Source organism: Plecotus auritus, assembly GCF_963455305.1.
Source record: "Plecotus auritus genome assembly, chromosome: 7".
In the NCBI taxonomy this organism is placed as follows: Eukaryota; Metazoa; Chordata; class Mammalia; order Chiroptera; family Vespertilionidae; genus Plecotus; species Plecotus auritus.
Window position 1 is genome coordinate 113,255,325 of NC_137774.1, and position 16,671 is coordinate 113,271,995.

The following is a 16,671-nucleotide window of genomic DNA, read 5'->3' on the forward strand; positions in this document are numbered from 1 at the left end:
GATTGTTAAGTGACTGTTTCAATATAAAAGAAGCCAAAGTAGTAGCAGAGAAAATGGCAAACACAAGTCACGCCCCATTTGAAGAGGAAATACACTAGAATATCACCATCTGGTAATATGGATCTAATGTTGCCTCATCTTCTGATTTGGAGAGAAGGTGAAAATAAGAATTTTTAAATTGGGCAACTAATTAAACAGGAAAACTAACCAAGTGGACTGAGTATGTGAGTTTAAAGAAATGTCATTCAGATTTGGGGCCTCTATTGTCTCTTGACATATATTATCATATAGGTTATTAAGATGAGTAAAATCATTCTTTAAAGAATCAAGGCCACTTATAACAATTTCCTCATATCCTTAGCCAGAAAACCAAGAGATGAAGAAAGCTCATCTTCAGTATTCTCTTCTAACCTTGAGAAAATGTTTCAGGGTAACTAAGGTCTGAATTTAAAAAAAAAAAAAAATAAGAATGTGATTTGTTTCTAACACACTCAATCACTCGTGGGTCTTTTCCTTTACTTGGGCTAGTAATCAAGAAAGGTACAGTTTAAGATTGCACAGTGACCTCATGATTCAGCCACACCCTCTACTTAAAACTCAGTGTATTGTTGGATAAATCATAGGTAAAAGGCACATAAATTGAAAAGTGACCAACCAAACTGTATATTTAAACAAAATATCTACATTGAACCCCCCCTTAATTCTACATAAAAAGTATAAGAATTATAAAGAGCATTTAGCAATTTTTTAAAAAATCCCCATCCAAGAATATTTTTTCCCTTTATTTTTTTTTTAGAGATAGTGGAATGTAGAGAGGGAGGGAGGGAGAGAGAGAGAGAGGGATTTCAATTACTTTTCTCCTTCATGCCCTTTGAATAGGATCAAATCTTCAACCCAGGTCCTCTCCCTTGACCAGGATTTGAACCCATGACTCTTTGGTATATGGACCGACACTTAACCACTGAATTTACCGGCCAGGGTTTAGCAAGGTTTTATTTAACACAAGAGTCGACATAAAAGTCAATAGTATTTCTATATAAAACTAATAACTCATTTAAAGTACATAATAGGGAAAACATTCCTATTTACAACAATAACAAACTATAAAAGAACAAACAATGTAGGAAAAAAACAATGATGCAACCAACTGTTACAAACTAATGAAGAATATATATATGGATACCTAAACATCAGAAATGACTTTGATGGTAAGACCAATCAATATCATGAAAATACACATTCTTACCCAAATTAATCTATAAATTTGATTTCTAGTTAAAACTGAAAATATTCTTTGGAAACTTCCAAACTGATTCTAAAAGTTTTCTGGGAAACAAAAACCAAGTTAGATAATTTTGAAGAAGAACAATGTGTGAAAGGTATCTCCTTTTGACTATTAGTAACTTCTTCTTTTTTTTTTTTTTTTTTTTGCTATTTCATGTGAATTGCAATTTTTTTTTGCCAGACATTTTGTATTTAATAACAGTAGGAATTGAATTATAGAATACAGTATTTCATCCAAGAAAATATATGACATTTTCTTTTAGGCTGCTAAAGCTAGAGACTGAGCCAATCTGAAAGGTAATTAAACTGTACATAGGCATTGTTAAAGCTTCAGTTTACCACTGATTTAACGTATTTTGAAATTGTGATTAGGGCTTTTCCTTCTGTAGAACAATGGATCTGAGTTCTGCTGAGGCTGTTTAGTGTGTGGTATGCAATTCGCTAGCTCGTCAAACTATATCATATCTCTCTTTCTCTCACAGATTAGTCAGATTTCTGGGCCACTGGCAGTTATCTTTGCTATCTAGTCATCCACCTATCTTTCTCTGCCTTGGAAAATCTCTATCTTCCTGACTGCAATGCCATGTTCTCCCCCACATTGATGGTGGCTGCATTATACCTAGAATGCTTTAGAATGAATTATCCTAGCTATTCTGCTGGCCTCTGGTAGCTGAAAGCTTAGAGTATCTGAAAGGCTTTTTTTCCCCCCAAATAGAGCTCTTTCAATATGCTAGCAATGTGGTAAATTTTTCACATATGGTATTTTCCTTGATTATTAGAAAAAGCTTAGGAAGCATTTCTAAGTAAAATTCTATAGGTGAGTAAGAGAAGGCAGTTAGGAAAAATTATGATAAAAGACTCAAAAGAAAAATATTATAAAGAAAACGTAAGCAACTCTATAAAGAAAGAGAAAAAGAAATGGAAGGAGGAAGAAGCTGATGAGGGTCTGTAATGTAGCAAAGGTTTAGAGCAGGAGTGGGGAACCTTTCTTCTGCCAAAGAGCATTTGAATATTTATCACATCATTTGCGGGCCACACAAAATTATCAACTTAAAAATTAGCCTGTTATCCTTGGTCACACATGTAATTAACTCACCCCTCATGCCTTCGAAGGGCCAGACCAAATGATTCTGCAGGCCTTATACAGCCTGAGGGCCGGCCATTCCCCACCCCTGGGTTAGAGCATATGTACTGGAGCAAGGTTAAGAGTGGCAAGCTTTGCTTTCATGGGCTTGTTTACTTATAAGACCTATCTAAATTAGTGACTATTAAGGGTATTTTTTTGAACCTCATTGCATTTTTTAAGGACAGATATTGTGCCTTATTCACATATATATTCTCAGGAATGTGTAAAGGGCTCAGCACATATTAAACATTTATAAGCATCCATTCTTATCTAAGTTTCATTTCATTCATTCATTCCAAAAATATTTTTGAGTACTTTCTAGTATATGCCAAGCACTCCTCCAGATGGTGGGAATACATTAGGGGACAACACTGAAGAAAATTTATGCCCTGAAAAGCTTTAAAAAAGAGCAATGAAGAAGAAACATATCGCAAGTTAATAATACAGCATTGTAGAAGGTGATAAGTAATATAAAAAAGAAAAATAGAATAGGTGATATGGAGAGGGTGTTTGAAAAGCTGAGTTTTAATTTTAGAGGGCAGTCAAAAGAGGCATCTATGAGAAGGTGACATTTGAGCAAAGATCTGAAGAAAGTTAGGGAGCTAGCAATGCAAGATGTGAAAGCCTTAAGCTTTCAGCATCCTGAGAGATTTAGGGACTGACAAGGGACACATATGACTGCATTGGAGGAATGAAAGGGAGAGCAGCACAGGATGAGAGCATGCTGCAGGTAAGGGCAGTTCAGATTACTTTAGACCTATTAGGCCATTGTAAGGCTTTCACTTTAAGTGAAGGGAGGTACTAGGCAGAAACTTGAGCAGAGGAGTGACAATACATGTTTACCCTCTCCCACATGATCTAACATGAGACGGAGCTTTATTGCCCTATCACTTCCTTTTCCATATAATCTATTTTAAGATTCCTATGTAGCAGTCCATGGTAAAGAAGCAAGCGCCATATTTCAACTCAGGTATGTAAATTCATGGATTGATAAAGAGCTAACTGGGGCCTAAATATCTAGATACCCGGTGTCCAGGAGATGCAAGACCCACCTTCCAGACTCTGAAGTTCTTCCATAATTGGGGAAAGAAAAAGGCTAACCTATCACCTTTTTGTATGTGAAGAAATTGAGGTATGAGACCTACAGAGAACTTTTGACAGTTTCACCATTGCAACATGCTGCCTCTTCATATCTTTGTAAAAAAAGAAAATGATGATTTAGACCTGGTATAAACACATTTTTATAGGGGCAGAGAGTAAACATTTTCGACTCTATTGTCTATAGAGTGTCTTTCACAACCACTCAGCCCTCAGTTGCAGTGCAAAAGCTATCATAGGCAACACGTAAATGAGTGACAGCAGCTGTGTTTCAATAACTCTTCGTTTACAAAAACAGACCATGTGGTGAGTCAAATTTCACCTGTGGCCAATAGTTGGGCCAATCCTTGATTTAGATTATGTTGTTGAGAGCAAGGAGGAGATTGTAAAACATCCTTGCCAGAAGTTATGCTGATTCTTTTAAGCTCAGTAGCTCCTGGATGACATTGAACAGGAGAAAAACTATGCAAATAAGGACATGAATATACTCAGCTTTCAACTGCACCATGTTTTACATATAGCTCTTCTGTTGCCTGTCCAAGAACACCATGGGGAGGAATTATAAATTAGTTTGTCTTTCTTCACAAAAGAATATTTGGAAGATTCTAGCATAGATGTTTGAAAATGACATGTTTGTTTCTCAGAGATTTGTAAAGGATTTGCTAAATTCCCAAGGCATTCCCAGTTTGGAAATATATGTCAGATGAAGAAATAAACACTTATAAAATTTTGAAACTAAGTAGTCAAATGTTAGTATTTTTAAGGTTACTACAACTAGTGGCTCACATTATTCTACTATCTTTATTCTCCCATTTCCTTGCAATATATCTGTGAGTTTTAGTATATGAAGTATATACATATACGAAGTATTTATACATGTGAAGTGTAAATATATAGGAAGTATATATCTATAACGTATTATATATAATTCTACATAAAATATTATATATAGTCCATCACCCCACTTCATGATAGGGAAACTGAGTCACAATAAGAATTAATAAATGCCTAAAAAGAAATCAATGACAGATCTGAGTAGAGAATTCTGATCTCCTGGCACCCAGATTAAAGCTGTTTACATTTTCTCTAAATCAATATATATGTAGCCCAGGTGAGTCTCCTAAAGAAAACACAGAAATCCCAGGGTATGTCAGTTTCTGACAAGAATAATAATTTGCACGTGTACATGTGAAATGAGGACATAGCTACCATTTCCTAAAGCTGAAAGCCTATCCTTACATGTCTCACAGTTAGCACAGATGTTTCACATACCTAATTATTATTGGTTGGAGTGCTTCGGTAGTAAACAAGTTTGTCAAATCCTTTCCTTGGCCAAATAACTTTAATAGGGAAGACTGTCACAAAAGGAGATGATTAAAGGTCCCTAGTGGCTTTCTACTCCACTTCCAAATGCAGGTAGGGTATTTACAGGTTGTTACCTGTAACTGGCTCTCTGGTGCCATTTCATCTCTGATTATAATGAGATGAAATGGCACCAGAAAGCCAGTCATTAGACATCTCCTTTGGCTAAGCCCCTGATAGAGAATTTACTTGAGTCAGGATATATTACCTAAAATGGTATTTTTCTGGTCTGCATATATGTATGATATTTTTGAAGACTTGAACTGAAGAAAAAAGTTAGCTGGCTTATGACATATTAACTTGATAATTAAATGCAATATATATTCATTACTGCATGTTATCACAGACACATGAACTACTGATTCAGTTTTTCATATAAAAGCATTTTGTTTTGGTAAAAGAGCCTTTGTGGATACAAAATTCAGATTTTAAAATAATTAGGAGAAGCATTTGGAATTTTTATTTTTTATCAATGGGCCCGTCAATTTTCCATGAAAAAAGATGGAACATCCTTGGCTTACCTATGACCTATACTAAACAGAATAAAGGAAAAGAGAACCTGTAAAGGGGCTTTGGGTAGTTTTGAGAATTGTGTGTTGAATTCAATATGTTGGAAAATTTTATCCATTTCAGTAGAGGTGTGTGTGTTACCTTATTAAATAAGACCTAATATTGGTATGATTAGATACTAAGGAGGTTTCAAAGTATTTAATATTATAATGCTGAATACTCAGGTTTATTCAATAAATTTTAATTACTCGGTTATATAATAATTTAAATCATTTAAACGCACACACCCCTTAGGCATATCTTTAATTCACATGCTATCTAATATCCATGGGTTAACTAAAGAGAAATTCTGTTTAGATGTTGTAGCCAAGGGGGGAAGCTTGCAGGATACACAGAAAATGTTACGGTATTGTCCAATAGATAATGCCCAATGGTAGCATCCATTTTAAAAATCTGACTTCAAGAGGGAAATTAATTTCCCAATAAAGGATAACTTTAACATGAGTCCTCTTCCATTGTATAGAATGCTGATCTTGGCAGAGAGACAAGCAAGACAGACATTAGATTTGAACAGTTGAGTTCAAAAGATAGACAGCTGCAGCTGCATATAATGGTTTATGTAAAATAATAAAGCTAGCAGCCAGCACTTTACCAAGCATAATAGAGGAAACCACTGGTAAGGCTCCATGCTTAACACATGATTTTGACCAAATTAATATGTAAAAACTGAGAAATTTAGTGTCATAGTAATGAAAAACTTGAACAATGAGAATAAAAGATCTTTGTATGAGGCAACAGCGCTATAGCATGACAACCATAAATCTGGATTGATCCAGAATACTGATTCAAACAAAAGTTTGTTAGTGAAGAGAACTTAGAAACATAGTTTAGAATCATTGCAAAGTACTAGCAATTCATGTATGTAAGCTTATATGTTAAAAAAACAACAACATTGCTGCTGATTATATTAGAGACTATATAATCAGTATTTTTAAAGTCCTTTAGTTGTTGTCATATAATACACTGTTAAACAAGGTTCTTATTCTTGAGTTTTGTTAAATACCTAAAAGTGTGGATAGTCTGTTGATAATAAAGTCTCTGATGCCCATTAAAAAAAATCATACAAATAAATGTATTAGCAGCTTTCCTTATAGAATTACGTTACTGAGAACTTGCTTCTCTTCAAGTGAGCCACATATATACTTAATCTTTTATGTATAGGTTATCATAAATTTATAAAATAAATTGATTTTATTAAAATCTCAAAGCAGATTTGGAGAGTCTATTTTAGAAAATATTAATTCTTTTTGAAGAGCCTGCCCTGGGCTTCTTGTCAAGAGGGCAGAATAGGTAAATGTGAATATAAAAAAATATTCACATCCTCCCACAACCACATCAAAATTACAACCAAATAACACAACCATCCTTCAGAACCACCAGAAGACTAGCTGAACAGAAGTCCTATAACTAAGGATATATAGAAGAAGCCATGTTGAGACTTGGAGGAAGGGTAGAGACTCTGAATGGGCTGATCCCACACCCATGTGTGGTGGTTAAAAATCAGGAGGGAGGTCCCCCCTGAGGCGCAAGGGGTCCCAGTCCCACCCCAGGCCCCCAGGACCAGGGTTCCAGTACCTGGAAGAGAAGTGCCCATAACTTCTAGCTGTCAAAACCAACGGAGATTGTGGCTGAGTGAGATGGAGGGCTGCTGGAGTCCCGAGTGTTTCTTTTAAAGGGCCCACACATGGACTTAGACTAACTCTCTGAGCTCTATCCCAGAGAGTTAGTCTAAGAACCAGCTTGAAAGGCACCAGGGACATACGGAGAGGCACTAAACTTTCTGGCTTCAGGGTGAGGGCTGAAGGGATAGCTTTCTCCCAGACAGAGGTGTTGGCAGAGGCCATTGTCCTTTGCTGAGCCCACCCTCCACAGAGCAGGCAGTTCTGCACTGTATTTGCCCCTCTTATCAACCTGGCTAACACTGTTTGCCCTGCCCTGGTGATTCTCTGAGACCCTGTCCCACCCAACTTTTGGGCATTTTCCAGTGGCTTTTCCATATAAATGGTCTGTTCTGGCTCATGCTGGGGACTTTCCTAAATTTTCTCAAAGATTCACAAACTGCAAACAAGAATCATGTGACCTCAGCATGCCCAGTACCTTTTGCTAAGTGACCCCAGGCCTGGCAACTAGCAGCAGCTGGCCTTGGTCCACAGCTTCACCTCCCCTGGTGGTGGCTAAACTTGGCCGGCATTTCTGGGGAGGCTCCAAAGCCAGCCAGCACACCTGGTGGACAGATTCAGGTCATGCCAGAGCACCACACAACCACCTCCACGAGTGACACATTCAAGTGATGAACTCATTGGGCACCAGAGCCTTGCTGAAGCGAGGCAACACTTTGATGGTTGCCAGATGGGAGGGAGATTGGAGATGAATGAAAAAGGTGAAGGGATTAAGAAATATAAATCACTAGTTATAGAATGAAAAGTCATGGGGATATAAAGTACAGCATAGGGAATATCCTATATAATAAAGGCTAATATACAAATCGACGGAACGATGGAACGATCGGTCACTATGATGCGCACTGATCACCAGGGGGCAGACACTCAATGCAGGAGCTGCCTCCTCTGGGAGAACCTCTCAGCCAGAAGCCGAGCTCATGGCTGGCGAGCGCAGCAGCGGTGGCGGGAGCCTCTCCCACCTCCGTAGCAGCGCTCAGACATCCCCCGAGAACTCCTATGCTGCAAGAGGGTGAAAGCCAGGCTGAGAGACCCCCCCCTGAGTGCACAAATTTCGTGCACCGGACCTCCAGTAATCAATTATATATATAAAAGCCTAAGCAACCATTATGGCGGAAAGACCAGAATGACCGGTTGCTATGACGTGCACTGAGCAGGCAGGCAGGTGAGCAGTTAGGGGCAAGCAGGCAGGCAGGTGAGTGGTTAGGGGTGAGCAGGCAGGCAGGCAGGTGAGTGGTTAGGGGCGAGTGGTCCTGGATTGTGAGAGGAATGTCTGACTGTCGGTTTAGGCTCTGCGGGGATTGGGCCTAAACTGGAAGTCTGACACCCCCAAGGAGTCCCGGATTGTGAGAGTGTGCAGGCCGGGCTGAGGGACCTCCCCCCTGCATGCATGAATTTCATGCATTGGACCTCTAGTAGTGTAATAACTACGTATGGTGTCAGATGGGTACTAGATTTATTGGGGTGATCACTTTGTAGGTTATATAAATATCCAATCACTGGGTTGTATACCTGAAACTAATATAATATTGTACATCGACAGTAATTAAAAGAATATTTATAAATAGCGCCAAAGTCCTCACAATGACCTTTGAGGTTTCCTTATACCATCTGCTCCTGTTACCTTTCTGACCTCAGCTCCTACCCTTCTCCTTCTTCCTACTTGGCTCCAGTTGCACTGCCTTTTTTGTGAAGGGGATCAGAATATGTTTGGCATATGGGTTATTTTGAGCTGAAGACAATTGAGAAGCAGATGTAGGATGAGCCCTCTGTCCTCTCCCCATCTAAGAGGGCATAAATTTGACCTTGGGAAGGTATCCCCGCCTCCTCCTCTTTTCCATGTCAGGAAGAGAAGAAGATGCATCATTGGAGATGGAACTCACTTGAATTGACATAAATAAACTTTACTGAAATAACCCTTACGTTCCATTAGTTTCCCTCTATATATTTACATTCCCACAATTTACTGCCACTAGAAGCTTCAACCCTTTTCCTTTGTCTTGTCACTTTTCCATAAATGTGTTCCTCTTTGTTCAAATGGTATATAAGTTCTCAGTCTTAACCACTTCTTTGGGTTTTCTCTTTCTTTTCTGTGAGATACCTAAGTACAATTAAAAAGTTAAATTTAAAAAATTAACATAAAAATGAAACATTTTGAGCAATTTCTATATTACAATATTTTCTTTAAAATAAGGAATTTGACCTTTAAAAACTTAATCCAGGTTGGAAAGCTGAAAATTTTGATGTGATTCTAAAATAGAGATAAATTCCATATTTTCAAAAATTTGGTTTCTTAAAATTCTGTTTCCTTTTAGCAGTAAAATAAAGTAAAGGAAATATTTCAATCATATTTAAATCTTTAGAAATGTTAAAAATTAGTTTTGGAATATTAAACTATTTTTCTTGCTTTCAGTTACTCATTATGTAATATACTAGTAAACACCTGGAAATCATTGTAAAGAGAACTCATTATGATTCTTCTGTGACAAATTCCCAGACTTACTATTTTGGGAAATAGAGATTCAGTTTATCTTGGCAGTTTCTTTTTTCATTATTAAAAAAAATCCATACTGATCTTGTAAGAGTTTTCTCTGGGTAAATAATGTATACGGACCTTATTCTGTAATTCTTAAAATTTATTAAACTAAAAAATATCCCTAAAATGTCTTTACATGAATATAGAAAAAAATACTTTTTTTTGCTTTAAACTCTAATATTCTGTTTTACATCAAGCAATGTAGTCTTCATTTAAATTATTATTATTTTACATTTAGCTTGCTTTTAAAAATTATGGTCTCCATTTAAATTAATAAAAATCTGTGACCTTGTACAAGAAAAAATTAATCATCTGAAACACTACTATCCTGTTGTATCAGACTAGAACAAGTTACTATTAAAAATAATTGATTTTGAGGAAAAACTAAGATCCTTAACAAAGTGATTCTGCATGAAAGGATTCAACCTGGAACATGATGGAGAAGAAAGTGCCTTTGAGAGAGAACCACTGATTTGATTTGAGTCCTTCCCCTCTGTGACTAAGTAACCACAGGTATTTCGGGGTTTATATTTATGATCCTTCCTATGATTATGCAATTTATAAAAAATGATGCTCAAAATCTTGTAAGCACATATTTTATGGGCAGAAGAACATCCATTGGATTAATTCTTTTAATCTGATATTTATTATACTTTAGAAAGCCTTATAATAAAAAAACAATGTTAAAATGTAACAAAAAGAAACAAGGATTAATAAAACAATAGAGGCCCAACAAGTTAAGCTTGAGAAGCAAGGAACACATCTCAAAACAAAACAAAAATGTTTATGTATCAAATGTAGTAGAAGCAAATGAGAAAGAGGAGTGAGAAGATGCACCATGAGAATTTTAGTATGAATTATCTCTCAAAAAGTAGAAATAATGATAAATACAAGAACATATCTTTAAAAGTATATGCCATGATATTGGGAAGATATAAAAGTTGAAAATGCAAAATATACATTGATGCAAGGCAAGAGAATTAATGACCTAGCATAAAAAGTCAATATTTTAAACTAGGTAACTTACAGAAACACAAGAGTAAATGCAACAGAATCTAGAAGCCTATAAAGCAAGATACAGAAACATCATTAGTGCAAATACAGAAGGCCAAATCAGTACGGAACCAAAGTTGGGCTTTAAGGTTAGAGGAACATGCATATTAATCTCAAATCTTTCATTTCTTAGCTATCTGATCCTGCTATTTAGACTTTTTAAAGCTCAGATACCTTATTAGAAACAGGCTATTATAGTTCTGTCATAGAATTTTGGAGATAATTAGATGCAACTATATACGTAAAGCACTTAGCTAAATGCCTGGCAAATAATGGTCACCTATTTCTTTTGGGGGAGAGGGGAGTTCAATAAATTAGTTGGCTAACTTTTATTTTAACCATGATGCTACCTCAGAATGGATATAAAGGCAACAGAATCTCTTTTAGTAGGACACACACTCCCCCAGACCTCTACTTGTCTTGTTTTAAACTTTAAAAGTTTTAAGTTAAAAGCTTATAACGTTAAGAACAAAGAGAAGATTTTATAAACTGCCAAGAAAGCAGGAGATGCAGTGACAAGAATGTCTTGAAACATCCCCCGCCTGGCTCTGGAGAGAATACATCTAATGTCCTATCAAGCAGACCTTTTCTTTTGAAATTAATAATTAAAAACCTAAAAAATAAGAATATCTTTTTCACATAATGCCACCATAGCAAAGTTGAACAGAGGTAAAAATTAGTATCTTAGCATATGTAAGGATGCTCTAAAAACACTGAAAAGTAATATGAGGCAAGATTAATTATACAAAGTAAAATGATCTAAAAAATCAGGCCAACATGTGGAAAATGGAAAAGTAGAAGGTACAAATTCTTAGGGTTTTAATCTATAAAATATAACTAGAAAGTGAGTAGGGTAAGAATAAATTTAACCTGAGAAAGACTTTTGTTCTTAATAAGCAAGTTCAAAGTTTATTTAATAAGAATAAGTCATCATGGAAAATAAAAAGCCAGTGAGGCTAAACATTTACCTATAAAATTACACTCCATTTCATTACATTAGCAAACTATGAAAAGTAAATCACAGCTTAATTACATTGTTATAAAAATATGGCATACAATTATACATTAGATTACAAATGAATTTTAAGGGGATTAGAACTTAGTGTTTACTAGGAAATGCATATACATAAAAAGAGAGACCATAACCTACAAGCTATAATTATAATACTTAGAAAAATTGTTCTCAATTGTCTTTTAATTAAAAGATCCACAACTGTATTTTTTAAATCCTTTACTGTTTAAAGTATTACATATGTCTCCTTTTTCTCCCATTGACCTCTCTCCAGCACATGCCCTCACCCTCCTAGTGTCTGTGTCCATTGGTTATGCTTATATGCATGCATACAAGTCCTTTGGTTGATGTCTTACCACCACCACCACCACAACCACCCGCCCCACCCTGCTTCCCTCTGAAGTTTGACGGTCTGTTCGATGCTTCTCTGTCTCTGGATCTATTTTTGTTCATCAGTTTAAGTTGTTCATTATATTCCACAAATGAGTGAGATCATGTAATATTTACCTTTCTCTGACTGGCTTATTTCGCTTAGCACAGTGGTCGGCAAACTCATTAGTCAACAGAGCAAATATCAACAGTACAACGATTGAAATTTCTTTTGAGAGCCAAATTTTTTAAACTTAAACTTCTTCTAAAGCCATTTCTTTAAAATAGACTCACCTAGGCCGTGGTATTTTGTGGAAGAGCCACACTCAAGGGGCCAAAGAGCCGCATGTGGCTCATGAGCCGCAGTTTGCCAACCACTGGCTTAGCATTATGCTCTCCACGTCCATTCATGCTGTTGAGAATGGTAAGAGTTCTTTCTTTCTTACAGCAGCATAGTGTAAATGTATAGATGTACCACTGTTGTAGATGTGTAGATGTACCACTGTTTTTTAATCCACTAATCTGTGGATGGGCTGTTTCCAAATCTTAGCTATTGTAAATTGTGCTGCTATGAACATAGGGGTGATATATCCTTTCTGATTGGTTTTTCTGATTTCTTGTGAAACATTCCTAGAAGTGGGATCACTGGGTCGAATGGGAGTTCCATTTTTAATTTTTTGAGGAAACTCCATACTATTTTCCACAGTGGCTGCACTAGTCTGCATTCCCACCAGCAGTGCACGAGGGTTCCTTTTTCTCTATATCCTTTCCATTTCCCTTAAGAACAGGAATGAGACAGGGATGCCCACTCTCACCACTCCTGTTTGATATAGTACTGGAAGTCCATGACTGTATTTTTTAACATGCAATCATCATGCCTACAAAAGAAGAACGTAATACTAAAAAAGTCATAATCTTTCTTAATTATTGGATGAAAAAGACAATGTAGCACATACCTATAAACAAACAACAAATAAACAAGTAGAAATGTTTCAGATATAAAAAAGAGAGAGATAGAGAAGAGGATGGGGAGAAAGAGATGCCCACATATGTACATTTGGATAGATATAGATACATATAATGTAACCTGGAAATATAAATGCAATATATTAAATGTCAGAAAGCTTTCAGAGATCAATTAGAAGAATATTAATCCTTAAATATAGCATAAAATATTTTTAAAGAACAAAATAAATATCACAAAATTGGTTCTTACAGAAGTTTGGAAGCAGAAGTGCCAAAAGAAAACAGGAACCTTCTGGTACTTCTGAGAGATCCCTGTCCTCCCTAATCGCCATAGACAGAGCTCAGCTTTTTTAAACATGTTTTTAAACTTTCTCTTTCTAAAGAAAAGTCCCTAGAGCAGTGGTTCTCAACCTTCCTAATGCCGCGACCCTTTAATACAGTTCCTCATGGTGTGGTGACCCCCAACCATAAAGTTATTTTCGTTGCTACTTCATAACTGTAATTTTGCTACTGTTATGAATCATCATGTAAATATCTGATATGCAGGATGTATTTTCATTGTTATAAATTGAACATAATTAAAGCATAGTGATTAATCACAAAAACAATATGTAATTATATATTATGAAATATTTATTTCTAATTGCAAATAAATGAAATTTTGTCTTGAAGCATGGTGTAGCATGGGTAACAGTCTTAATATAACAACAGCAAACTACATTGCTACATTTTGCGACAGTATGCGTAAAAAGCCAACCTCAGTGCGAAGGTTGAGATTGCTTCTTTCTCACCAGATCAGAAATTCTCGGGGCAGTCTTTGCAAGAGCACAACGAAGATCATCTTCCACAACAAGTCTACTTCTGTATTTAGACTTGATAACCAACAAGCTGGAAAACCCTGTTTCACAAAGATAAGTTGTTGGAAATTGAAGAAGAAGGTGCAACACAGTCTCAGACAGAACAGGATATGACTGCAAACACTGGATCCAGAATTTTGTAACTGGCATTGTAGAAAAATCAGTTCTCGCTGCATTGCTGTTAATAAGTTCAACGAACTCCTCTTGTGCTGTCTCAGGAACATTTTCAATTTTGACTGTGAATGGGCTTCTGGCAAGTGCAAATGGGGTGTCAGGTAGATTTGGAAAGTACGATGAAATTTCGTTGGCAAACATGTGCAAGTGTTCTTTCACAGGAATTATCATCGTAATCCTTTTGTCTGGTTCAATGTCATGTTCCTCAAAGAAAGCAGATAAGGTAGGCAACATGTAAATTTTATTTTCATCCAATTTTTTTGCCAAAGCTGAAGTTTCATTTGCAATGATCGGATCTTTTCAGACAAATCGAGGCATGTTGCATTTGGTCCTTGCAGTGATAAATTTAACTCATTCAAGATGGCAAAGATGTCAACCAAGTAAGCTATTTTCTGCAGTTCACTTTTATTGCTGAAAAGTGCTTCAAACTGCAGTCTTGCTTTCTGATTAAAAAATGTTTTGAGTTCATCACGAAGCTCAAAAACACGTTTTAAAACTTTTCCTCTCGACAACCATATCACTTCAGTGTGAAATAGCAGAGCATTGTTCGGCGCATCCAACTTGTTGCACAGTTGCAAAAACAATCGACTGTTTAAAGTGCTCGCCTTTACAAAATTGACAGAACTTATGACGCTTTTCATTACTTCTTATAACTCTTGTGGCAGCGTCTTCCTTGCTAATATTTGCCGATGAATCATACAGTGAGTTGACTTTTGGTGACTCATTTAGTACCAAACGTTGAAATCCAGATCGACATCCTAGCATAGCTGGAGCACCATCTGTGCAAACACCACAAACCTTTTCCCAAGAGATCTTATGCTCTTTCAGAAATGAACCAACTGTGTCAAATACATCACATGCAATAGTTGTCGTTTTAAGAGTTTTGCAAAAAAGAAACTCATCTTTAAAGTCGCCATCATTAATATACCTCATGTAAACCAGTAACTGTGAACAGTTTGCAACGTCTGTAGATTCATCAAGCTGGATACTAAATATTGGAAGTGGAGCAGATTTAATTTCCTGGGTTACCTGATCAAGAATATCAACAGAAATGTCATCTATCCTTCTGTGGACAGTGTCGTTAGATAAGGAAATTGCACTCAATTTCGTAACAAATTTGTCTCCGATCATAACTTGAACAATGTCTTTGGCCGCTGGCAACAGTAAATCTTCAGCAATGGTTTGAGGTTTCATAGCTCTGGCGATTCTGATTGCCACCAAATATGAAGCTTCAATGGCTGCTATGTTTTGTTTGTGGTACTTGCCACCACTGTCAAGTCTGGCTTTCTTGAGTCCATCAGCTTTGCTTCTAAAATAATTGGTATCCTTGCTGGCAAAGCTCGGATGCTTGCTATCAAAATGGCGTTTTAGTTTGTTCGGCGTCATAGATTCAGCTGATAGAACTTCACAACAAATAACACATTGCGGTTTCTCAATTCCTGCTGTAATTATTGAGGTAAAACCATACTGTAAAAAATCCTCACTATATTTTCTTTTCTTAACATTCTTCTCTACATGATCCATTGTCATGGGATGGTTTGCTAATGAAAATAATATATAACAATAGCTTTAATAATACAAAAGATGATACATGGCATAGTTCAGTCAATACAGTTCATTAAAGTTTCCTATGACTTACCATTCTCTGTGTTGTCTTTTTACATACCTGTTACTCTCACAAGGGGGCAGTATTCACATCAACCACAGCTGAATATAAAAAGAACGATCAGCATCCAGATTAAGTTCCCACGTTACAGATTTTTTTTTTTGTAGTAGTTGATGATTTTACAGTACATGATTTTACATTTACCCAGTAATTATAATTCATGAAGTGTTGTTTTACCTCCAATACTGCTGCTTTCAACACAGTAGCTGCTTTTAACAGAGTAGCTGCTTTCAACACAGCAGCTGCTTTCTACACAGTTGCTGCTCTCTACACAGTTGCTGCTCTCTACACAGTAGCTGCTCTCTACACATGTGTGACTGGTCCGCATAAGTACATTATGGCGCCAACCCTGTCACATACACCTGCATTTGTAAGGGATGTATGTGATGGGGTTGGCGCGATGATGTCATCATGCCAAGTACTTGTATGTGGGTGTATCTGCATGTGGAGATGGATAGAGGAACGGTGTCTCAGTTCCAGGACCATTGGAAATCTGTGTTTTCCGATGGTCTTAGGCGAACCCAGTGAAAGGGTCATTCGACCCCCAAAGGGGCCGTGACCCACAGGTTGAGAACCGCTGCTCTAGAGAATTCCAGGAACAATGGGAAAGCAAGATGGACATAGAAAGATTCTCTATCCCACCTTACTTTTCTCTTCATTTATTGTTGAATACAAAGTCTTCAGGTACATGGATGCCAAAATTTACCTACATTTCAGAGAAACACAAAGACAGGATTTCTTAGGGGTTTGGTCACAGGGACCGAAGTTTTATTTTTGGGTAATGGTGGAGTCAGTGGTGCCTGACTATGTAGAAAAAAGGCTTACGACACTGTTGAGGCTGCCATTTTTGGAAAACTGTGCAAAAACTGTTATGATGCTTAACCCACAGCACAAGCTAAAGATTTCTACTTCAGCCGGA